Here is a 26,933-nt window from a genome sequence, read left to right on the forward strand (position 1 = left end):
TGGCAGGCAGAGTTGCAGTGCTCTGGAAACATGGCATTCAGACACTTCACACTGCAGGAGAGCAGAAGAGCCACCACCACAGTGGAAAAGGGCAGCTTTTTTCTGCCCCCAAAAAGAACGGCACTTTGCTGCTTCTTTTTTGGGCAGAAAAATGCCAGATTAGGGTTGCTGTATGCAGTTGACACAGCCCTGATCCGGCGCTCAAAAGGTGACATCAAGCCATCCCTTTAGGGCTGTCTGTACCCTCCCTGAGTGTCTTCTAGAACCTATTTGTTTGTCTTCTTTGCCATTCATAGTATCTTCAGCACTCTTCTCCAGCACCACATGTCAAATGAGCTGATTTTCTTAGTATTGGCTTTCTTCATTGTCCAAGTCTCACATCCATACATAGTGATGGGGAACACAATGGCTTGAACATCCTCACCTTGGTGTTCAGAGTTATATCTTTACACTTTAGGTTCCTGTCCAGTTCCTTCATAGCTGGAAATCATCCAATTTCTAGTCTTCTTCTAATGGGATTCATCCCATTCCTTTTCTTCTAATTTCTTGGCTGCATTCTCTGCTTTGATCAATATTTGATCCAAGATATGAGAATTCCTTGACTATTTCAATTTCCTCATTATCTAGGATGAATTCTTGTAGATCATCCATAGTCATTATTTATGCTTTGTTTTATATATTCTATTTTTAAAAAATTAAAACTGGATTTGCAAGGTAGCTTTTCTTTTTTAACAAAATGTTATTAAGTATTAAAAACCCAAAACAAAAAACATACAATAAAAGAATAAAAATCTTATATGCAGAATATACTCCAATATCTAAATGTGGCTATTCTAAACAGTATATTTTCTCTCCTTCACGACTTCCTTAGATACTGACCAAGTTCTGACATTGTCTATTTCTTTTCCTACTGAACTCTATATCATCATCATAATCTTTCGTTGATTCCTTCAGATCTTCTTAACTGAATATGTTATTTCATATCCCTCCGTTTTAACGACTACTCCTTTCCCCTGTTTTAACATATATTTATAAGCACATGATATAATTCTCTTTTCTAAACTTTGTATGCATGCAGTTGATATTAGCATTTTTGTTTATAATCATAAAATAATAAAAAAATAGTCTAATAATAATCAAGAGATGTTATTATATAACAAAAAGATAGCTAAATTTACTAAAATGACATAAACGTATATTTATCACACATTAAACAAGGTAGCAAGGTAGCTTTTCTGAACCTCCAAGAAAATCACTGTTACTGTACTATGTGAATTAATATGAATTACTATGTTGCTGTTGCTGCTGCTTTTGTTATTACTATTCCTCCTCCTTCTTTCCTCCTTCTTCACAGAAAGCCAGACTGGAAGCCTCACGTATAAATTCTTGTGCTTGGGATTCTTCTGTCGGCTTGCATCTCTGCCCAATGCCTGTGACATCTGCCTTGTGTACTGCCCTTGCAACATATTCTAGTTTCCCTCCTCCTGCCTGCCTTTGCCGTCATGCTAACTGAATCTGCTGCCCTTTGCTTGCCCCACTGGCACTACTTGGAGCAGAAGGAAATGGAAATGCTACGTCTGTCAAAGCTGCCCTAGCTTTTTATACTCCACGAAGAGCAAAACATATTAACCCTTTGCACTTCTAAGATACATTTTCTTTTATACCTTTGACCTTTTAAGGGCAACCGCTCCACTATCTTGTTGCCTCACACAGAAATGTTTGTGGGAAGTGTAGACATTACCATCCAGGTAGTTGCTGGACAGGTACGCCATCAGCTTTCCTCATGAGTGTGGGATGCCAGTGTGATCAACACAGTGATACTGGGGAGCTTATCATACAGCTTTTAAAAAGCGACTTACCGCTCCCGAATTGAATTCTAATTCAGGCTGTATCCTGGTCCTATCACATGGCTTTTGTCTCCAAATCTGCTATTTGAGTACAGCCTGGCTGCAGCCCACATCCCTTAATGCACTTTGGCAGCCATTTTCAACCAGAATTAGAATTCAATTTGGGAGCAGTAAGTCACTTTTTAAAGCTATGTGATAAGCTCCTGGATGTGAGGAGCAGAGATACTCCCATTTTTTTCCCTTAAGGCTGCTCAGCTGGCTGCACACCCCAATTTTGTTGATTCAACCTATAACTAGTTGCTTTGGGACAAAGTAGAATTTTTGCCTTTCCAGTAGACATGTTATAAAGTTTGGCTTGTTTTTGTTGACCATGCAAGACTTCATAAGGGGGACTGGGATAACTGGTGTTTAAATAATTGGTCACTTGACAGGATAGTGTGTGTATGCATGTGTGTAGAAAGCACTGATGAGGGAACATTTGGGTGAAAGAAAGTTCTCTAGATTTTCACCTCTGGTTTGGGATCCCAGGAAAAGGAGAAAGCACAATCTTTGGGGTCATTCCAGGACACTCCTATCATTTTTATCTGGGAATATGGAATGGGATGTGACTTTAACAATGAATAGATGACAGAAATGCTCTTTCAGCAGGGCTGAGGACATGAGCCTGTTTCCTTCCCATCTCCTGTTGCTGTAGAACACAGCATGTCTCTTGTAGCTGTCAGCTTTCCCTGAATCCCATAGTGAAATGATTTACCTAATTATACCTTGCTAGCCAGTGTGGTGTACTGGTTTGAGTCTTAGGGTGCACCTACACTCTGGAAATCATGCAGTTTGGCACCACTTTAAGTGCTGTAGCTCTGTCCTATGGAATCCTGGAATTTGTAGTTTTACAAGGTCTTTAGCCGTCCCTGTCAACGTGTGGTGGTGCCTCACAAAAACTACAGTTAAAGTGATGCCAGACTACACTAATTCTACACTATAGATGCGCCCTTAGAACAGGACTCTGGAAGACCAAGGCTGAAAATCCCATTCAGTCATGGAAACTAAATGGGTGGCTTTGGACAAGGCACACCCTCTCAGCCTCAGAGGAAGTCAATAGCAAGCTAACTGGGAATAAATCTTGCCAAGAAAATCCCATGAGAGGTTCACCTTGTGGTTGCCATAAGTTGGGAATGACTTGAAGGCACACAATAACAAATCTTCCACCTTCAACTGCGGATGAACCTATTTTCCTCCTTTATCACTGCCATTCCAGATTATGCCTGTGTAACTAGATAGTGGGGCAGAAGCTGATTTGGAGCTTGCAAGCATATCGGAAGCAAACCCTGTTCAGCCCTCCAATGAAGGAGTAATTAAAGAGTAATTAAAAAGTCCCACTGTGGCTGTTTTTTTGCAATTACCCACAATAAAGTGCTCTCTATTGCCTTCAGTGCAGCTTTTCAAGCAACAGGGTTGCATCTGCAGTGTCCCTCTCCAAAGGACTGCATGCTGGCTCCCCACTCATAGAGTCACCATGGTGACAGAGCGAGGAGCAGGCCTTGCTCTAGAGACATGCAATGCAACATTTTTAGAGAGTCAAGGAAAGAGCGAACAAGTGAGTGGGGAGGGGATGTTTGTCAGGATGACACTGGGGTCATCTCCTCGTGTATTTATGAAGCAACCACTGAAGCTTTCATCTGTATGCGAAATGGAAGGTGACTGGTGGGACTTTGAGTTCATGTCTTCTCACAAAGACCTGAGGCAGTTTCGCTGTCGGTTTTCTTTATGAAAGCAAATGGTACAAAGGGGTCTTTGGTATTTATCGTGTCCGTAATTGTAGACAAAAGCTTTCTAATGTTACGAGCTGACACAACGTATTATACTGCGGTGCTCTTATGTTTTTTGATTATACCCACAAACCAAGCAAAGAGTAGATTCCCATCCCCAGTACTCTTTTAAATATTTTCTAACACAGAAGTGTCAGACAGACAAGAAAGGAGGGGAAGGGAGGACAAGATATATTAATATGGATCAGATACATGAAAGAGGTGTGTCTTAAGACATTTCTTATTCATATTCTCTCAGCAAATTGAATATTCTGGCATTTTGGATAGTATATGGGATACGTTACAATATTGATTATTAATATAGCATGGTTCATACAAGAAGGGAACATGATACTTTCTACTTTGATATTTCTAATGACAAAACATTGGCTGAGTGGAATTCAGTTCTTCTGTAGACATATGTTTCTTGAGGATCCATCAAGCTTTAGAATGGTAAGGTATATCTGATTTCAACTATGCATAAGACATTATTATTATTATTATTATTATTATTATTATTATTATTATTTCATTTGTTGTTGCTGTTGTGTGCCTTCAAGTCATTTCCAACTCATGGCAACCCTAAGGTGAACCTCTGGAGCTGAAAGTACAGTTGACCCACATTTGCAATTTTGACTTTTGCGGATTTGATTATTTGGAGTTTTGTTTAATATGGTCTTTCTAGGAATGTCTAGGTCTTCCAGTGTAACTCTGCCAGAAGTTGACAACAGAGCTGTGCTGGAGGACCTACAAATTCTTAGAGAAAACACTTCTCTAAGCTTTTGTAAGTCATCCAGCATGATCCAGCCTCTGGCAGATGTTGACCACAGGACCTGGAGGACCTGGAGATTCCTAGAGAGGTGTTTTCTCTAGGATCATCTATGTTCTCCAGCAAAGCTCTATGGTATAAAGAATAGTATTTTTTTTTTATTTGCGCTTTTTCCACATTCATGAGGGTCCTTCACCCCTAACCCCAACGAATATGGAGGGACCAATATGTGACCCACCCAGGGTCTCCATGGCCAAGTGAGGATTCAAACTCCTAGTTTTGCACTTAAACCACTACAACATGCTGGCTCAATAACTCATTAGACACGCTTTTAAAAAACCCTCAGTTCATCTCACCACAATAAAAATGCACAAAAATAAAATGAAAAACAATACAAGAGTATGGCCAGAATCTTCTTACATCTTTGTCAGCTCCCTTATACGTGCCATCTTCTCTCTCTCCGTCTATCTCTTTTGTCATTGTGCAATGATTGTATTCATCTTATTGTTGCATAAGTAGAGTTCCATGAGTGTAACCATTTCCCATATAGTTATACATTCTTGGAGATTGTTCAACTATTTGCCTGTGCCTTCAGTGTACCATTTGATTCACTGACATTGCAGAAAAAGCCGCTGTGCATTCCCCACTGCAAAATAGCTCAATGAACAAGCACATTAGCAGGTATACAGTTGCACAGTATTCTGTGGAAGGGTGGTGTAGCACAACTACTGTGTAGATTTACAAACATGCAACATGTTGGTTTATCCCTCCATTACTGGTTATTTTAGGAGCTATAATTAATATTATAGATATAAACCATCTATAACATTGATTACCATTCTCAAAATAACCGATAATGGGAGGAGGAATTTGCTCTTGCTCTTTTCTGCAAATGAACCTGTTACAGCAACAGCAACTGGATGAAAACAATCATATGGTTGAAGACTATCACATTTGCTTTACAAATGAAACTGAATACCAAATAAAACTGAATTTCCTGCCTTGCGTGTCTCTCACACTGACCCTTATCCTTCTCATCACCAAGGCCTAGCTGTATCAATATTTATACAGGGAGGTGTTAAAGCAGTGGCATTTGATAATTAGGTACATAGTAAGTAAGGTCTTTAGACAACCTTTGCTCATATTTGGAAGAAGTGATTTCTTTTTATACAATAATTGTAAAAGCAGCCTCTATTCTGTCAAAATCAACATCGTTGCTGGCTGCTTTTGCAAATCTCCATTTCTTTTGTATGATCATCCCTTGCAGATGTAGCAGTGTGTGATCCTAAATGTATGGATGTACTCTCATCAAAGGAGATATTGCTTTGAGTGTTATAACTAGCAGAAAAGCAGCCTCCATCAATGGAAATGTTAAGTCTCCTGAAAAACTCTCAAAGGCAATACTTCTCAGTGGAAGCTCCTTATGTAGCTGAGATGCACATAGGGCCTTTAAGACACCAAAGAAAGCATACATTTGTCAGCAATGAAACCTACTGCTATGAGCTCTACAGGAGGCCTGTAGGTACAACAGGGATGAGTAAAGCTCAGGAAATGAGGATACAGTTTCCCCTCCTGGAATCCACATTGGTCACACATCTCCAGTTAAAAACACTTCCACTTTTGTAAAACATTGATGGGGCAAGGACAAAACAAAGGACAGATTACTTCTGTACCTTGTTTTAAAGGAGAATTGCCACTCCTAGAGGCTTCCAGGTGTTGCAGTTCTTTCTTTGATGAAAAACAGGGTGACGGGAGTAAAGGGACCACAAAAACAGGGGGCACATGCAGTCCATGGGCAGCATATGACCCATTTTGAGTGTGGTTGTTCACATGAATGTCCAGATGGAACTCACTAGGTGAATCCACTGCATCCATGGATTCAACCAACCACGGTTTGAAAATACTCACCAAAAACAAGTGTCCAAAAAGCAAACCTTGATTTTGCTGTTTTATATAAGTGACTCCATTTTATTTTGCCATGGTATATAATGGGACTTGAGCATCCATAGATTTTGATATCCATGAGGAGGGGGGCAGTCCTGGAACCAAATCCAGTGAATAGTGAGGGACTATTGTGTATTAGAGATGAAAATTTTTGTAATTTCAATTTCATTTTTTAAAAAACAAACAAATGAATAATATAATCAATTTGCTCCCCATTGTAAGAACATTTTTGAAAAACGTTCAGTATCAAGGAATGCTGTTTCTCTGAGTAAAATGATGTTTTCTTTATAGGAAACTTCTTTTCTCCAATCATGTTACAGAAAATAACATCCCTGCATTTGCTGTGCGCGCGCACACACACACATGCGCATGAATATTTTCACTTAGAATAAATTCCCTACTATGAAGAGTCTCAACACACAGGTTTCTCAACTATGTCTTTTTCTGACTACAGCAAAATTTTTCATCTGTTGTTCAAATAGTTATGAATATTCTTTGCTATCCCTAATAGAGTCATATCCACAAAGGGAAAAGACTGATCCATATTCTGTGCTAAGGCATGGTGTGGACTGAAGTGCTGACCACAATTTCATGTTAATACTGGGCCTTTAAACATGTGGAAGAATGCAAGAAAATAGAAAAAGCCATCCACACGTGATGCTAACTGGTCTAGCAATGTGCCCCAAATCCGAACAGCAAATATCCTCTTCTAACTTGCCCATCACTCAAATTACTTACTTGGCCTAAACTCCTAACCGCACTTACTTGGAAGTAAGTCCCTTTGATTCCCTCAATATGTCTAATGTTGAGTAAACATAGTTCAGACTGAGCTGTTTATGGGCCTATTAATCCCAATTAGAGGAGCTCCATGGAATCAATAAAACATGTTTAAGTGTTGACCTACCAAGGTAACATTGATGCAGTAGCTCTACTATAGTTCAGACTAATAATAGGATTAAGCCAAAGAATGGAATGAATTAACTGGCTTGAGGTCACTAAGGACAATATACCGAGCCCAATGCAAGTATGGGGTATGTGCAAAGGAATCATATGCACATCATTGCTCAATCTTTTTTGGAACACAATGCTTCATCTTTGGATCCATCATCCATTTCTCTAGCCACAAAAACCTGAAAGGGTCAGTTTGGCTGTTTTTTCTGGAGCTGAGTCTCAACAAGGAAGAATATGTTACAGAAGATAATCTCAGGTTTCTCCCTACTCCCTTCGCTGTCTCCTTATTTACAGGAGAGACTGAGAGAGAAATATGAGATATTATCTTAAGGTTAACCTTCCCTAGAAGATAAATGAAGTGACTGGATAAATGTGCAGCATTCCACCCTGGAAAGGATTTGGCAGGGCTAATGATGAATGGAAATTTGCTTTTACCTTCTGACATAATTAAAATATTCAGTGCATTAGAGTGTCATGTCAGTAGCACAACATATTTTCATTTCAAACATCAAGCCAGCTTCTCTGGGACAATTTTTCTTGCTTCTCCAGAATGGGATGTATCATCTGGAAAGCACTTACGAGAAAATTTAATAGAGACATGGCATTTATTTTGAGATCATTATGTATATATATTTATACCCTTTTGGACAGCTTTATCTTCTCCTTGAAGATAAAGGAGGGAAGTTGGGCAGGCAAATGGTGCGTGCATATGCATGTGTGGCACGTGGAGGGGAGTAACTATCAGGAAGATGAAAGGCCAGCTATGTATGCCCAACGGATGATAGCATCAACACCAATGGTATTTTAATACTGTGAGAATATAGACCCTTCAAATGTCTGTCTGTTTGTCTGTCTGCTATCTATCTATCTATCTATCTATCTATCTATCTATCTATCTATCTATCCAGTCATAAGCCTTGACAAAAAAAACTAATCTATTTATATAAAATGAGCATGATGCAAATACTTTGAATATTACAATAAAGATACTATTTCATGCATTTTGTAGTTCTGGAATCAGTGGGATCTTTGGGCAACACTTGGAAAAGGACTGAGTCCTCCCCTATTTACTTTCATTCCAGGGAAAAAAGGCCACAATTTAATTCACAGATAACACAAAATAAAGGTTCCTGGCCTTAACCCAGGATAGAACCCCTCCATTCCCGGCATGATCACAGTTATTTCTTATTATTTGTGACTTCCATTAAGGTTGGGCATTTCTTCTAAAAAGCTTGATGCAGCATTTTATGGTTCTTTGCTCTCCTTTCTCTTCCCAACAGTCCTAAGTAGGTTTGGCTGAGAGGACATGGTTGGCCCAAGGTACGTGCATATTTGAGCCAGGATTTCCAAAATACCAGTCCAGCATTTTAGCCACTGTACCATATTCACTGCTTTTTCCATGGTTGCTTCCATATATTTATAGAATGTCTGCAGTACATCTTTAGAACTACTGATTATGTGGTTGGATTTTCCATGCCTTTTACATGCCATTTTCTTTCCTTTGAAATATCTATTACATACCTGGGCTACAATTTTACACCGTGGTTTACATGAAGTAACTGTATGCATACTTAGTTATATAGCAGAGGAACTACAGAACCTTCCCAGTGAAATGCAAAGATGTATCTCATGGCACCTGCATGTCAGTATCCTGGTGCATGTGTGAATGCCCAATGTCACCTAATGTGCAATGGTCACTTTGCTGGCTCCCCTATGTAGTGACATCATGGCTATACCTTGCTGAATATGAGTGTTGCCGAACTGCTCAATTATATTTTCTGCAGGCATTAGTCCATTTACAGAGATTTAAGTCCCATATTGATTTCCAACCCTGGTTTCTAAACATGCCATATATATGTGGTGGAAATCCATTTTCACCTGTGTATGGCACTAAGAGGTAGAGATGGAAGAAATATTTTGGGGGTAAAAAGTAAAAAAAATTGATCAAATACATGTTTTTCAAATATTGGAAAACTCTGATGAGAATCTTTTGCAGTTTAGGACTTCTGCACAAGTTTTGATTGTAGTTGTTTTGAGCAGAAATATAGGAAATGTGTTGGTTTATTTTTTTAACAGGAGTAATATATCTATTCAAAAATATTACATTCAGTGCAGAAAAATCTCTTTCCTGCAAAGAAAATGCTGTTTTGGGAGTGTTTCCCCCTCCAAAAAAATAACCATTTTGTGCAAGCAAGAAGCAACCAAAACAGACAACTTTTCCACACAAAACCTAACATTTCTATGTGGAAAAGTACATTAAGCGCAGTATAAGGTGTTTCATGTGCAGAAAAGTATGTAGAAAACAACATTTTGTGAACTTTGTGCAAAATAAGTTTTGAATTATAAGTCATTTTCAAAAATTACATGGTTTTTGAAATCTTTCTCACAGTGGGGGGAAAATTGCTAAAATTACTCGTACCTTTGAAAACAAAATTAGTGACAATTTACATTCCTAAGAGGATGCATTACTTTTGAAATGTAACTTTATTACATTCTTGCTTCTAAAGAAAGGGTAACTATTTACAGCTAGTTATTTATAACTCACTACTTCCACCAACTCGTGTTTATTTTTGATATTAGAGTGGGGATATTGCTCTGGGTTGATTTGCTTCATCCTTTGTACTTTGTGAGTCTGGACTGTTTCTCTTGCAACTCTAATTGAGAGTTAACATTTAGCTTGCAAAAGCCAAGAAAAGGAAATGGCCTTCCTAATCGTGTTTGCAAGCTCTGCTTTTCCAGCCAGCGTGTTGTTATTTTCAAATGCAGCTCTATTGGCATTGCAATCAGCAAAGTGGCATACAAAAGGAGAAATTGTTCAGGGATATTGGAATTGTCATATCACATCACCATGAAGGGCTCTTCTTAGTCTCTGCAGCTGCAGCCTAAAACAAAAGCAAACCAAACATTTGAATGTAAAGGAGGAAAATGAAGAGCATGAAAAATAATATGGAAATTGTTGCAAAGTTGTAATGGAAACCAATGGTTTCCTCTCATTGGGAATACTACTGAAGCCTCTTAGCCCATCTCAAAAAGATTTTGCAGAATGTGGAGGAGAGGTATGGAAGGGCGTCCCATAATGATTAAGTTCAGAAAGAAAGTCTTAAGAGTATAGACTGAGGGGGGGGGGGGGGACCCTGGGATTGATTTCCCTGGGAAGGAGGCAGATCAGAAAACACATAACTGCAGCAAATTTAATCTCAAATGGTATATCAAAGAAATGTTGAAGCCTACTGTTTCTCCTTTGTACAACACCGGCATAAGCAATTGGGTCATAACACTGAAAAATATATATTATTTTTAACAACTTTTAATTTAAGTATTCAGTAACTATTACTGTGGTGGTCAAGGTCGCAGTTGTCATTTATTTATTTAGCACCTTCAATGTACATGACATTTCACAGAATAAAACAATTAAAAAGTCCAAACACTCTGCCAAAGGCCTTATACACGATGTGAGTTCAGACAACCAGAGACACATAAGTAGCATGATGGCAGTGTGGGTTGGCATAGACCATCAGATATCATTACCAGGTAGCTAAAAAATGGATTTACTCTACCCCCCCCCCCCCAATCCTTTGCTACACACTGGAATGGCTTGATTTCAACAGTTACGTGATGAAGTATGTCAGTACTTGAGCCTAAATGTAATTGCTTGTCCCATCTAGACTAAAACTGATGGTGCCATGGAATTTAGATAAGTATTAACTTAATTTATTGAATGTGTTTATGGAGTTGGGACTAGTACATGGATTTATACTATGGTGAAGCTTTTTGTTGAACTTGAATTCCCAATGATTCTCTGCATTGGTTGTGCTATAGAAGCTGTTGGGTGATTCAGTTCAACAACCTCTGGAAAGTCATAGATGCCACACCCAATTTAGGCCCCAAAGTAAATTCCAAATCATCATCATCATCATCTGTAAGCAATTGCACACTTTTTAGATTTGCCCTCTACTAAATCAATCAAATGGGAAGTATGCTTCGAAGTGTCCATGAGATGATCAGTGGAATTCCAGTAATACAATAGACTGTTCTCTGGGCATTATCCACCACAGATCTCTGACAGAGAGAAGGCTAAATATCACTCAAAACTACATACCCCAGAATTCTATAGCTGTGGCAGTTAAAGCAGTGTAAAACAGCATTATTTCTGCAGTGCAGACTAGAGCTGTAATCAAAGCATTATTACACAATTCAACTGCAAAGTAATTTTAACAGTGTTTAAGAGATGGTGGCTTTAATGGTGTCTTTCCCAGGACAATAAATGAACAGCCATGTATCTAACATAAGCTCATCATGAAGAAAAGGTGAAGCTTGTAAGTACTGCATCAGATCTTCAGACAAATTCCATGTAATCTTGCAAGTAGTCTTCCTCATGGATAAAAGCCCTTCTCTGCCAGGTGAGGTGTGGCAAGCTACTATAAGAGAAAGAATAGTAGCATCCTAGTTTTGGTTTACCTAGTACTTATTTGGAGTTCATGCACCCCGCAGAGCTATAGCAGTTTGATACTTCAAAACTTCCATGGTTCTATCTAATAAAATCCTGGGATTTGTAATGTGGTAAATTATTTAGAATTGTCTTGTGTTTTCCTCTGAATTACAACGCTAGAGTTCTCTGGCTGAGAATTCTAAGTATCACATAAAACTATAAGTCTGAAGACTGCATAGGATGAAGCCATAACAAATAAAGTGGAATTAAAGCACTTGAAATGTGTTCTGTAGATACACCCATGGTTATTATTTTGACACAAGATGAAGATTTATTTAGTTATTTATTGGTAGGGCTGGGACAGTAAAATGTCCCAGAAGATTTTGCCTTTCATGTTTATATAAAAGCATCTGTAATATCTGAGCTTAATATCTGAACTGTGAGCATTTCTATGGTCTCATTTTTAGATTTTGACATGAATCTTGCCTCTCCCTACACCTTGTGGCATAAAACTTAATGTGGGGGAAAGAGATTTAGCCCTCATGCATTGTTCTTAATTGCTCACTTTCCTTTCACATACTGCTTTTGTTATTAAAGATGCTTGGGGGATCAAATCATTGTGAATTCTGATCCAAACCATCCCAATCTATGCATGCGTGGATGCACACACAGACTGGACTAATGTGTTTAAACCCTCTGCATTGTTGTTACTCTCCTTAACGGCTTACCTTCTGTCCACTTACTACTTTTGTTATTGAAGATGCTTGAAGGATTCAGTTATTGCGAATTCTGATGCAAACCACATGGCCACACACACACACACATGCATACCACACTAAATGTGTAAAATCTGTCATTGTCTCTTGCATTTCACATTTCTTGAAGTCTTGTGAGCCAGGTGTCTGCTCAATAAATGCATTAAATACCATTAGAAAGGCACATGTTTATATTTAAAAGATTTTAAAATGTGTTTGCTGTGAGAAAATTTGTATAAAATATGCACCTAAGTTAGAACATATGGGTATACATTTTTGTGTCCAGTTTGTTTTAAAATTACACATGCATACATAATTGGGATGGTGTGGACTTACTGACATGGACTGGAAACAGTCTGATCTGACTAACCCTATTCATTATACTCCAGTCATTTTCATTGTTTGGTCTTGGACTTGTCAGAATTTCCATTAAACTCCTTCAACAGCCATTTACAAAAATGCATTTTGAGCTGCTTTATATTGTAATATAAGATGCAGTAGAATTTTAATGTACTGCAAAGTTCTGCCTATCCGCCACCTTTCTATTCTATTTATCCACATTTTACCTATTTCTTTTGTCGTTCATTCATACTGTTTGGTAAACATTCCCATGAACTTTCTTTATCAGCGTTGGCTATCTGAACAGCTAAAATTTGATAATTTTTTTTTCCTTCTGCTTTTGGTTCGGTTCTCCTTTTGACCTTAAAAGTCCATGCATCTGCAAATTATTCTTGGAGTGGAGGAGCTCTATTGTAAAGAGGCTATTCTGTTCACTCAGCATAGCTATGCCAATTATCTGGCTCTCAGTCTTAGCAGTAAAGTCCCATAGGCTCCACATTTAACACACACTGCTTCATGCTCTGAGTTTCCATTGTGATTGACTGATGGATGTTCTGACTCTGCCATTTAAAAAAAGAAATCTGCAACATGGAGCTATAGCTCATTAATTGTACTCGCAAGAAAGATATCTCAGAATCAGGCCTGTCAGACTGTTGTATCCAACTAAAGTCAGGGGAATAAGTTCAGACCCCCATGCTCAGTGGATAATATAGACTTTCTGGGATGATGCCATTTCTGGTTGCAGATGGGGGCAAGCATGGCTGAATGTTTCCCTGTGTGTATTAAAATCCTTGGTGTTAAAAGTGTTACATAAGAGAGGTTGCTTGAATACTATTTTTTACCCCAATGAACCAGTTCTCTACCTACATGGGGTCTGATTCTAACTGGAAGACCAGTCTAGCTTTTACCTTCCTTCTGAAGTGACAGAGTCCAGAGGAATTGTACCATGTGTTTCCTCTCAACATGTAAATTGTTTATATTACATATACAGTAGTAATACTGTTGCCATGCCAAATATATAACTGTGGCTAGGAGAGGGCAGTTTTTTCAGGACCTTACACTGCCAGGAAATTTACTGGCCTCATCACTCGAGTCGAGCTTCCTAGACCTATTGAGGGGAAATCTACAAATATGCCTCTCATTTCCTAGGAAGGAAGGCAACATACAAATGTCACAATGACTAATGCATTCCACTAGTTCTGAGTCTGACATGGTTCATTTGATTGGCACTACATGCATTCATAGGCCATCTCAAGTCAAACCCCACAAATAAAGAAGTAGAAAGACATGCAGATTTCACTTTTTACTGATCATGACTAAGGATATATATTATTATAGTGCTGATTCATATATGCATTTCCTTAGATGTCTCCAGGGAAAAAGACCAGTTGAGATCCTTTTCTCTTGCATACTGGATCCGGCACCAGAGCAGAGCAAAATAGAGTGAAGTGTGCAGGTTTTAACCCTGGCACAATAAAAAAAAAAAAGGCTGAATGAAGAGTGAGGTTTGACAGCAATCAAATATTGTGGAGCAATAGTAAGGAAAATATTGATCATCCATCAAGCCCATCCAATAAAACCAAGTGAGAAGGAAATCAAAGATTATTGCCACATGTGTTAGACCTAGCAATAGGTCAAAAAGAAGGAGGAGGAGGAGGAGGAGAAAGAAAGAAAGAGTTGTTGTGTGTTAGTTCTGAGGGTGGTTCCTCACTTTCCCACTGCACTGGGCATTTCCTTCATACTTAAGGATTATTAAAAATGTGCATATTACAATTATAATGGGAAAGTGCTGGATCTTTAATCACAATGACCCACTTCTCAATTTGTTCAGAATTCAGACGAGCGGTTACTACAGAAGTATAAGCACTGAGCAAAATCTGGTTTAGTAGAATCTGGGGCAAGTCCAGAATTGTGAGCTGCATCATTGTATTTCAGGCACAATAGAAGTGATGTTGTGTTGCTTATGATCACTAGAGGCAACTTCTGACCTTTAAGAAATTGAACAGGGTTTGAGAGGGTTCTAGGGGATGGGCGGGAGAAGCAAACCACCACATTTGTGGCAATAAATTCAGCCCAAAATTGGTGAGAATTTGTTTTTTAAAAAAATACTAGGGATTGACCAGTTTTGGAGGTCACCAGAGGGACCTCAGGAGTAGCAAAAATGGGGCATGTGGACTGCACTGGGTGACAATCTAAGGCGGGTGACATCACTGCTCCCGATATGTCTGCTTTTTTGGCAATGGTGTTCACCCACATCCTTTAAAACCCTGTAACTCATTAGAAGACAAGGCATGAGTGGACCAAGTTTCAGTGGGCAGAGAAAGGAGGGGCATCAGCTTTTTAGAGTTCTTTTTTTAAAAAAAACTTTTTAAATTGTCTTTAAAAACATTACATCTTACCAGATGTTCACTTTAACCACCAGAAACTATGCAAATGTAACTACAGTGGACCCTTGTTATACGCTGGGGTTTGGTTCCAAGGTCCCCCATGTATAACAAAATTCATAGATGTTCAGGTGCCATTAAATATAATGACATAGCAAAATGGTGTCCCTTATTTTAAAAAAAATGGAAAATCAAGGTTTGATATTTGAAATTTATACTTTTTTGGAACATTTTCAAACCGTGGATGCTTGAATCCTTGTATAAAAAAATCTGTGTATAAGAAGGGCCAACTGTACATCTAGACTTTGCTGATGATATTATAATTTAAAGGCAGAATTTTAATTTTGCTAATTGTTTATTTCATACCTGCTGCTGCTGCTGCTGCTGCTGCTGCTGCTGCTGCGTCTTCAAGTCATTTCTGACTTATGGCAACCCTAAGGCGAACCATCCATGGGGATTTCTAGGCATGATTTGTTCAAAAGAGGTTTGCCATTGCCTTCCCTGAGGCTGAGAATGTGTAACTACCCAAGGTCACCCAGTGGGTTTCATGGCCAAGCTTGGAATTATAGTCCAACACTCAAACCACTATGCCACGCAGGCTCTCCATTTGCCATTCCAATCAGTGATGTATGAGAATTATGATTTAAGAGCAACATTTGTACAAAAAACATTACTAAGGATTCTGTATGGCTGTGGTATGGGAGGAGGCCAATGGGGACAACATGAGTTACTGCACTAGTTGACGCTAACCCTGGTGATGCCACTGCCTCCTGAGATGCCAGCATGAAGGCAGCAAGTGTCCCCAAGTGAAGGAAGACTTGCAAGGTCCATTTATGTATTTTGGTCAAATAAATAAATAGATTTGGTTGTTAATTATTTTTGAATGACATCACTGACGCAGGGTGCAGTTTGAAAATGGCCAAGATGCCACCTGTGCCACACTGCATGGAGAATACAGATGGTATTGTATGCAGGGAGTTGTACTACTGTGAACAACTATTCTTCACGAGTTGTTTGCAGCTCTTCAGTTTGGTTGTAGTGGCACAGTCTACCTCTGAGTAGTTTGTGAAAGAAGGCTACAGGACTCTACATAAAAGAAGTGATTTTGCATATGTTTGTTGGATCAAAAGATACAGCTTGGCCAGATCAGCATGACTGACTGTGTCAAGTATGTAAACTTGCTGATTTCAGAGGCTTGGTAGACCTATAATTACAGTGTATAATTACTCAGTTGTTAACACTGAGGAAATAGGCAGGAAATGCAAGAGGCAAATCTTAGAAGGAAATGTTATGTATACTTGATCTCAGCAGTCTATATTGAACTATGTGTCATGTGATCTCTATACACAGTAATGGGCAGGTGGAGCAGACTGTTTAAAAGATTAATGTAAAGACAACACAGATGTACAACATCTGTAAAAGGCAGCCATGGAAGGAGCCTAAATTTGCTGATTTGGAAAGCATGGTTGGGGTGGGGAATACCAGCCATCTTTGTTTTTGTATATAAAGAACTATTCAGCAATGAAATGCTCTCCTCCCCTATACTGGCTGGCTGTGTTTTCATGCTGACTCCAAGAAGATTTGGAACTTTGATAGTTGAGTTTACTCTAGAAAATGATATTGCAGGCTGCTGTAAAAGTCAAGTAAAATATTGAATAACTGGGTTAATCTGAGATAAATGGAGAAGCTCATTCAATAGAAATATGTTCTTCAGAGCTTCTGGGAAGCTAATTTATGAAAGACGCCCCCCCCCCCCCCCCCCGCCGGCTTTGCTCCCAGATTCATGAACTTTTGAATGTTATCCAAAGTGTGAATAGAACATGGGGACTCAGCCCTTGTCAACATCACATGAAGTATAATTTCTCCCTTTTCTTTTTTTTGGGTGGTGGGATATGGGGAAAGAAAGTATGGAATACTGGTTTGAAAGTCATGGCACATGCATTTGATATCCTGTTCAACCAAGAAACTCAGTAAAATGTTCTTGAACCACCAGTATGTGCCTGGCAAATCTGGCTAGTCTTTCAGAATAATTTGGCCTCTCTGTGAATTCACAAAGCTATACTTTACTGCAGATATCCCTTGTATTAAGATCTAACTGGCTACCATTCACTGTCAAAGGACAGATTGAGGGTGATGAAATTTCTCAAGCCCCTATGCACCTTCAAGATTTTCTTCAAAGGCATGGGAAGCAGGATTTCAGGTGACATGGAAGGCATGTGAGGGAGGAGAAAAAAGTACCATTTTGTTGCATGTGCTGCATGGGAAAGGAAATTACTTCCTCCTGGAAATTACTTCCTCCTGCAGCTTCAGCTAGATCCTGGCTGTAACACTTAAAAAGTAATTTAGTTGTGCTAAGATCATAAGTATGCACATTTGATTAAGAAGATAAATTAGCCCAATCCAACATAACTGAGAAGACCAACAGCTGCTATTGCCAGAAATTAGCCATTGGTCTACTATAGGATCAGAGCCAACCTTCTTCTGGCTCCTTTTTATGGGCTTTATAGTCATGAAAATAATAAGTCCCCCCAAAAATAATTGGCCGCCCTCTGAAGCTTTTGTAATGAATACAAGCTGCTGATACATGGTACAAAGCAAGCATTCCTATTCCACATTAATGGTGGCAACTGCTAGTGAAGCTGACCACATCATGATAATGCTGTTTCATAGGCTAAGCCCTTCCTGATAGAGATTAGCTTCCATACTAATCTTAAACTTTTCCAGAGAGAGAAAGAAAAAGAGAGAGAGAGAGAGAGAAGAAGAAAGGAAAGAACTTTTCACACCATCATTACCATTACAAAAGTCTAAAATGTCTCCAGTGCCATTCCCTAATGACTGAGTTCATGAATTTGGAGAGAAGCCATATATCCGCATTCAACAATCATGAAACATTAACAGAGCAAAATGTGCAATGAGTGATAGAACTGTGCCAATGCCTTTAGCTCAACTCATGAAAAGGGACTGTTCCGATTAGGAAGGAAGTCCGAGGAAAAGTTGGACAATTATAGAACTGGGTAATTCAGGGTGGATAAAAAGGTCCTCTTGGGTCATTTAGCCCAATGCAGAATTTTCTTCTGTTGATTTGCCCTTAATTGGTCAAGTTTGAAACATTCCATGTAGAAGGGATTCAATGCCCTCTTGTAGAATATGATTGCCTAGCCAAGAAAGGAGTGGCCAATTAAAGTTCTCGATGATCAAATCTCATAGGATTTGGGGCTGCCATATTTAGCTTTGCCCCAGGGCCTCTGCAGGGGGTGCCCATTGGGTACTTAATCTGGGCTGTCATTTGCAAGAAAATGTGGCATTATAGACATGTTTCCGGTACCACAACTTTCAGTCAGAAAGAAAGAAAGAAAGAAAGAAAGAAAGAAAGAAAGAAACTTTATTATTTGCTGACTTATGTTGCAGCTTTTGTTACGGCAAATGTGCCATTTGCTGAATTCCTTAATTTGCTGATTTTATTTCCCCCCTTAAAGATAGAACAAATCTTCCTGTTTCAACATTGCAGCTGATTGCTTCAATTGTTGTCAGAAGCGATATATTCCAGAGTGCTGTCGTCTATGAACATCCTATTGTATTTTTTTCATAAGTAGCTCAAGACACATTTAAAGTTAAGTAATATGTTTTGCTTGTCCAGAGGAATGGTGGACAACTGTGCAGCGGTGCACATAAAAATTAGTCATCCTGAATGGAGTGCCACTATGTTCCAATGAATCACTTTATGGTTCCCAGAGGTTATTTTTAATTGAATTGTAGCCTGTTCTGTGATTATTCCAATTGGTATTTGGCAAAACTGAACAGAATGCCTCTGCTACTACCAAGAATATGAAGGAAAACACCCTATAATTCACTTGTAAGTACCACTGAGAAATCATATGATTATGCACTGAAGCAATTTTCTCTATTTGAGAAATGCATTTTTGAAGAAATTATACCTTGCTTTTTAATCAGTGTCTTTCTTTCCATCCACTCTCCTCCTGCCCTGCTGTCTGTCTGTTTCACCAACACATGCAGGGAAACAGAAAGGGCTAGATGTGGATAATACTTTCCCCCAAGTATTCCCATTCCCCTGTAAACAATGGCTTATGCATGCAAAATCCAGTCCTCATAAACCCATATGGAGGCTATTTCCCAGATAAAAATCTCATAATTGACCACAAGATCTGGTGCATCCATTTTAAGTGTGTAGGCCACATCCAAATGTTATACATGCCCAAAACACCTTTGCACTCATTTCCACACCTACTAGCCTGAAACAAATAAAGTTCTCTGCAGTTTAGCCTTGAGGGAAAATACCTGAATTAATTTTATCTAACGCAGGCAAAGGCTGCTAGCAGCAAAAGAATTTCTGGATATTTTATTTATCAAAGCAAAATCAGTCTGAATTGTGGATCAGTGGCTGGATTGGCCCTTTTTAAAATATGGCAGAGTTAAGAAAATTTTCTTTTTTTGGACTACAGGTCCCAGAATCCCATGACACCCTGACAGGGAGAATTTGGGAACTATAGTCGAAAACAGGATTTTTTTCCAGGCTCTAAAGTATGAGTGGTGTATTCTCCAGAACAAGAGAGCCAGTGTGGCATAGTACTATGAGTTTTGGAGTACAACTCCAGAGACTAGGGTTTGATTCCCAGTTTGGCCATAAAACCTATTGGGTGACCTCAGGCAAGTCACACTCTATCAGCCTCAGGGGAAGGCAATGGCAAACCCCCTCTAAACAAATCTTGCCAAGAAAACTCCCTGATATGTTCATCTTAGGGTCACCATAAGTCAGAAACGGCTTGAAGGCACACAACAACAACAACAACTTCTCCAGTACATTCATTTTAGAATCAGCTTGGCTACAGTTATGAATAACCCCTATCCTGCAACAGAAATGTGGCAAAAAAGTATAGGGCAAGGATCTGAGATGGAACAGGACAAAGCTGGCTGGCAGGCAGCCCACGAGCCTGGCCCTCCTGTTTTGGGCCACTTTATGTGCCTGGAGAAACATTTGTCAATACTCTCATAGAAAAAAAAAACCCTCTTTCATGCTCATAGCTAAATTGTTGTTACTCCTTATATTTCCATCTCAATCCTCGGTTTTGTCCCAACCCATGTAAATGAAGACTCAAAGGAAAAAAGAAAAGAAAAGAAAAGATCTTGGCATTTAGGCATACAGAGGAACAAATCCATCAGCCAACATGGAACCAGATTAAAATGACATCTCGTACAAGCATTTTAGCAGCATATTAATTTACCGGAGATGGAAGCACAGCATTAAACACTGACTGTAGCACATGGAAATAATGAATCAATCTGTTGAATCTCTCTGTACCCAGTTAAGAACAATTAAAATAGATTCCAGTGTTATTTCTCAAGTGAGATGAGTAGCTGCTTCTCAGGAAGAAACTTTCTAACTAGGTTGAAATGTCAGAACCCTGTGTGCTCATTGTAGGCTATTTGATTTTATTAGTGACCAAGGAGTTTATCACATGCAATTTTCATGCCAACCCGGGCACGGGACAGGATCAGGCTGGAATAGATTAAAACTGATTTTACCACACACAAAATTGCTGCTGCTCTGTTGCCCAACCATCACCCATCCTCCAGCAGTGCTCTGGCAGCTGATTTTGGTATTACGGAAAGCTTCCATAGTATAAAAATTGGCCACCCCAGCACTGCTGGAGGATGGGTGATAGTTGGGCGGCAGCGCAGCAGCAATTTTGTGTGCAGTAAAATCAATTTTAATCTGTTCCATCCCAATCTTGTCCCATGCCCGGGTCGGCACCAAAACAATCGTGCAATAAAACAAAGCATGCAATAAATTCCCAAGAATGGCATTCTGGTTTCCCTTTGGGGAAGAAATATAACTGTCCAAGTAACTACTCTCTCCATATTTCTGAGCAAATTAGAGTTTCATTCTCTTTTAACTGAGGAAATACATTTGATCTAACCTGTGCCCTCAAACATAACTGGCTTTGCGGAAATGCAGTAGCCATAAAGTTGTTAAGATCTGATATTCTAACTTTCTCTCACATTCCATTTGATTAAAATCTCAAAAGCTTTCCATCCAGAGTTGCAAATCTTGAATTTTTTTCAAAATTGAGCATAATTCACTTCTTTCCCATCTGCACAAGACAATTGAATAGGTACAGTGTACCTTACAACTGTCCTGATTTGGAGGATCTAGTTCCAATTAATCCTCTGCCATTCCACTTTTTAGCTGCTTTTGAAATGTTCCAGTTTTGCTCTCCTCTTTCCAATTTCTCTCTTTCTTCTTCACTTACCTCCACTGGTGCAATCTGAACTCAAAGTGCAAAAGGTGTTTGCAGTCAGTCAACTCAGGTTAGGGAGAGAAGGGGCAAATCTTGCCCTTCCCTTTCAGCTCAGGCAAAACCAAACTGCTGCAGTCTTCCCTAGTTTATCTGTTCTTCCTCATTAATAATGTTTGTCAGCTTTTTTTTTTTTTAAATTGAAATTTGAATTTTAAAAAATCTGAGGCCTCTTCTTTCTCCTCCCACTGAGCTTCACTCCACTCCCGCCATCTCTTAAAGCATTTTAAAGGGAAGCAGATGAATGCCACAGACCACAGCCCATTTCTGCCCAAAAGTAGGTGTTTGAGAAGCAGTGGTGTCACACTCACTTTAGGGTGTCACCTGGTGTGGTTCACACGCCCCCCTAGTAATGCCACTGGAGTAGGGCCATGCTCCAGAGATATGTTCTTAGTTGTGTGCATGACCCCAAGAAGGCACATATCTAGGACAAACATTTCTAGGTTCACCATATATGAGTAGATCTCTCTTTTGCACATGCCCATAGTACAGTATAAACAGCTGCAGTGGTGCGTATCTTGTTTCATGTATGCAGTTCAACGATAGTACTACACAATGTGGCCCATTCCCTACTCATCCCCATTTGTACAGAAAGAGACTGCTTATATGAGCATAGATTCTGAGCACACAAAGCTGATAAACAATGACAGGATAGCCTGAAATTCATCTCCATTGGTTTTTTTTTAACTCTAGCTCTGAATGGAGTTAAACTGATCAAGTGGCCCACTACATCAATGGATGTAACCACACTGCAGAAATAAAGTATTTATAATTTAGTGAGGTATACATCCTGTTCTGTCAGAGAGCTATGGTGCCTCTTCAAACTGCAAATCCCAGGATTCTGTAGGACAGAATCATGCAGTTAAAGTGTGTCCAACTGCTTTCTTTCTGCAGAATGCACATAACTCATATTGCAGAAAGAACTATCCTAGTATGCACAGTGCACTACTGACCTGGCCATGCACCAGAATCTCAATCGACAAATGGGTTGGCATTAACTGAAGTGCACCAGTAATATTCTGAGCATCATTTGGTGTTTTGCCCACACTAGATGCTAACATCCACTCATGCTCCAACCGAGAGTGAAATGAGAAGCATTATCCTCTTAAACGTTAATCTTGCGTTGAATTCTAAATGAACACCCAGCTAATTACTGTTGTCGCTTAAGACAATCAAATTGCTTTCCAGAATCACTACTAGTCAGAGAAGGCAGGGTGGGCTGGAGGGAGATGCTTTTATCTATTTGGTAAATAATTTATGAAACACACTGATGTATCCTCCCTGACAGCAACAGAGGCAGATAAGTGATAGTTCAAAATCAATTTGTCATGGTCCAGCATGTGCTCAATGACCTACTTGGTCACTGTTATATAGGCCAAACGTCCATCAGATGCTCTGAAAACAAGTCGGGTTGTTTCAAACACACACAGTCATTCACTTCTTGGCTGTTTTTGGGTTGGAGGCCCATGTTTCAAGCCGGGCTAACAATGGCCAAAGAAACCAATGATGGCCAGTGTTTATTTAACTCCCTACAGGACCGAATTGTTCAGGAACACTTTTGCTTAGAAAGAAAAAGTCCACATTTCTTCCTTGATGGAGAAGATTTCATTCCACTTAATGACTTGATTACTATGGCATTATCAGCCACAAGCTCTGCCAATTAAGTTTGCTATTTCTATGTGGATTCCAATGCTCTCCTCAATGTAGGCAAATCTTGAAAAGTTGCTTTTAAAAAATAGTTCCATGGATACTTTTCAACTTCCCATAGCACTTAGTTACCCATATTGTTACATTCTTTAGAATGTAAATTTATCTTCCAATTTCTAGAGCACAAACAAATGACAGAGCTTGGCAAAGCTACTTTGGAAAACGACGATTCCCAGAATTCACCAGGCAGCATGGGCACTAGCCTTGAGTTCTCAAAGGGTTCTGAGACATGTTGCTGTTGTTGTTGTCTGCCTTCAAGTAATTTCCAACTTATGGTGACCCTAAGGCAACGATATCACGGGTTTTCTTGGCACATTCGTTCAGAGGGGTCTGCCTCTGAGGCTGAGAGAGTGTAACTTGTCCAAGGTCACCCAGTGGGTTTACATGGCCAAGCCAGGATTTGAAACCTGGTCAGAGTCAGAGTCCAACACTCAAACCACTACACCATGCTAGCTTCTATCTTCCAAAATATAATTTTGTTAAATTCTGTTAGTTATCTTTTATAAACCATCTGAATGTTATAAGCCATTTGCCTCTGTTATAAAACATGCTGTCCATCTGGCCACCTTGTCATCATCACAACACCTTAAACAAACCACAAAGCATAGCAGAAGCCAGCACTGCACTTGCAAAAATCCTCCTTCGCTATTTAGTGAAGTTACACCCACATGACTATAAAAGAGAGATCTTGCTGCACTTTTGAGACTAACTGAAAGAAAGAAGTTGGCAGCATGAGCTTTCATAGACTAAAGTCTACTTCCTCAGATGCATATATATGAGTGCACACAGACACACAGAGAGAAACAGATAAAAGTTTTGTCACAACTTTACAAAATTTTAGCATGATGCCCCGTTTTAGCTTCAGGGAAGAAGGACAGGTGGAGACTGTTTTAAGTGTTTGTGGGGGGCACCCTTAAGGGACCTTGGGTGAGAGGGCAGGTGGTGCTATGCCCAACTCAAGCATAGATGGCCCTGCTCTTCTCCGAGGTGATCAGAAGCACACAATGGTTTCCCACAATGTGGCATCTCTGGCTTGTCAGCCCGGCTTTACCTAGTTTATCAATTGACAGTTGGATCTATAGATGCTTGGATTGGGGGCTTCAGCTCCCAGAATTGCTGACTGTTGCCCAAACTGACTGGGGCTTCTGGGAGTTGAAATCTAAAACCCCTGGAAGACCAAAGTTTGGGAACCACTGATCTAGACTCATGTTATGGACAAGGGTCTGCAGCTGCAATCCATAAAGTTGTGGCTTTTTTTCTTCTTGTGCCAAGAAATTGTTCTGTGTGTTTTGTTATGAGATCTCTGACACTCGCCGCTGATCTAGCAAACTTAATTTCCCTTTCTGTGAAACAAATATTCTTGCCACTTCAGAGGGAACTTGCTGATAGATAGTCAAAAGTGTAATCATAGCACTTAGTCAGCATTTTCAGGGGATGTGAGGATGCTAGGGGGCACTCTACTGATGAATAAAGCATGTGAGGTAGACAGGAAATGTTCACACATGTGGTTGGGACTTCTCATGGGGAAACAACCACCACATGTCAAATAAAAATAAATGGAGCTAGATTTCTGTCTCCTTCTCTATCTTTTTCTTTTTCAAAATTCTTGGCTTCAGTTCTTTGCTTGAATCCATGCCAAAGCATTTATATACCCTCCATTTGTAGCATGGACAAGTGGCTAAACCCACTGAATGAAAATCCATACAGCAAACAGCAAAATCCAATTTGCACAGCTCTGCCACCCAAGCCAAAATAATATGTCTATTCATATGTCCTTATCCTCCTGCGGTGTTCTAAGGGCAAAATGCAGCACGGTGATGGCTGAATGACTAGCTAAATCCAAGTGTTTGGTACCTGCAGTCCAAGCAAAATAAAGCAACAATACTATAAGTGTATCAATGTTTCTTAGGGTGTATCTGAAGTACATAGTCAATTTCATACCACTTTAATTTTTGTGGCATAACATCCTGAGATTTGTAGTTTGGTAAACTAGTTAGATTACTCTATGGACAGGCAACTAAAGCTCTCTATCAGAGAATTCTAAGCACCTACAAATCCCATGCCATAGGACAGGACCATGTTCATTAAAGCAGCATGGAACTGAAAACACTGTTTAGTGTATATGTACCTCAAGGGGGAAAATGGGGGAATCTGTCTCCCTATGTTCTTGGATTTCAGTTTTCACTAGCCCTACCCTGGTGAGGCATGAAGAGAGCTGTTGTTTTTGTTGTTATGTGCTTTCCCATCAACTCTGACTTATGGCAGCCCTCTCACAGGGCCTTATCAGCAAGATTTCTTCAGAATATGTTTGCCATTCCTCTGAGGCTGAGGGAGTGTAACTTCCCTAGGTCAGTCAGTGGCCTTCCATACCTGAGCAATGATTTGAACTGATGCCCAGAGTCAGTCCAACACTCAAACCACTACACCACACTGCATCTCCTGATGGGATTAACAGTTCATAAATATCTGGAAGACCATGGTTCTCCTCTATGATATAAAATTTCATCCACTTCCTAGGTATACAAATCAAATGTATATAATTGCCTTCACTGCATAGGTGTACAGCTGTCATCATTCACTGCATTTCATTATGGAATACTATGTGAGGGTACTGTTGATCTAGAAAGAGTGAGGATACTGTTGATTTAGATAACAAAGAGTGATGAAAATGGCCAAAAATCTGGAGCAACATCTGGGTGCAATGTTTGGAGCCTTCTAGTTTGTGGAGGGGGGGATGTGAATAAAGAGTGGGGAGACACGAGAGTTATATGAAATGATGTTGAGAAACTAGGTATAGAGAAGCTTTTCACTTTCTCTTGTATTATAAGAACTCAGGCTTATTTACTGAAGCTAAATGGTTAGAGATAACAGGAAGTGCTTCTTCACAAAGTACACAATAAAACTGAGATTTGTTGCCACAAAATGCAGGGCGCCTCTACACTGTAGAAATAGTGCAGTTTGACAACATTAACTGTCATGGCTCCATCCTACAGAATCCTGGGGTTTGTACTTTTGTGAGGCACTGGAACTCTTGGGCAGAGAAGGCTTAAGATCTTGTAAAACTACACATCTGAGAATTCCATAGGATGGAGCTAAAGCACATAAAGTGGTGCCAAACTGCATTATTTCTACAATGTAGATGCATCCATAGTGATGGCCACCAGCTTTCAGCTAGTCAAAGATAGCTTTCAAAGAGCATTAGACAAATTCTTGGAGAACACTATCAATCACTAGCACTCATGCTGGCTCGATGAAACCCTTAGGATGAGAAGCAGCATGCCTTGAAGCACCTTAAGTGGGAAACAGGAGAGAATATTGACCTTGTGACTTAGTTGTAGATCTCCAATGCCCATCTAGTTGGTGACTGTGAGAATCAAGAAGGCTGGACTAAATATGCCAGGAATGGAAAAAAATTCTTAGACCTGAGGTCCATTTGCAGCAGTAGGAGATGCAGCGGATGTATTTGCATATTCTTATCAAGTCCTATTTACTTACAGCTGGGATAAGAAACATGTGGCCCTTCAGATGATTTTTGGTCTGGTGCTCCCATCCACCCTAGCAAACATAAGCAATCATGAAGGATTGTGGGAGTTTCCTTTAAAAACATTCAGAGAGCTACACCTTTAACTTAAAATATCTTCTCTGTACTTTTTATGCACCTAGATTTGACAGGTTAGGCACAAGAGAAA

The sequence above is a fragment of the Sceloporus occidentalis genome, unplaced genomic scaffold (genome assembly GCF_023333645.1).
Source record: "Sceloporus occidentalis isolate IW3139 unplaced genomic scaffold, rSceOcc1.0.p SCAF_7, whole genome shotgun sequence".
Lineage (NCBI taxonomy): Eukaryota > Metazoa > Chordata > Lepidosauria > Squamata > Phrynosomatidae > Sceloporus > Sceloporus occidentalis.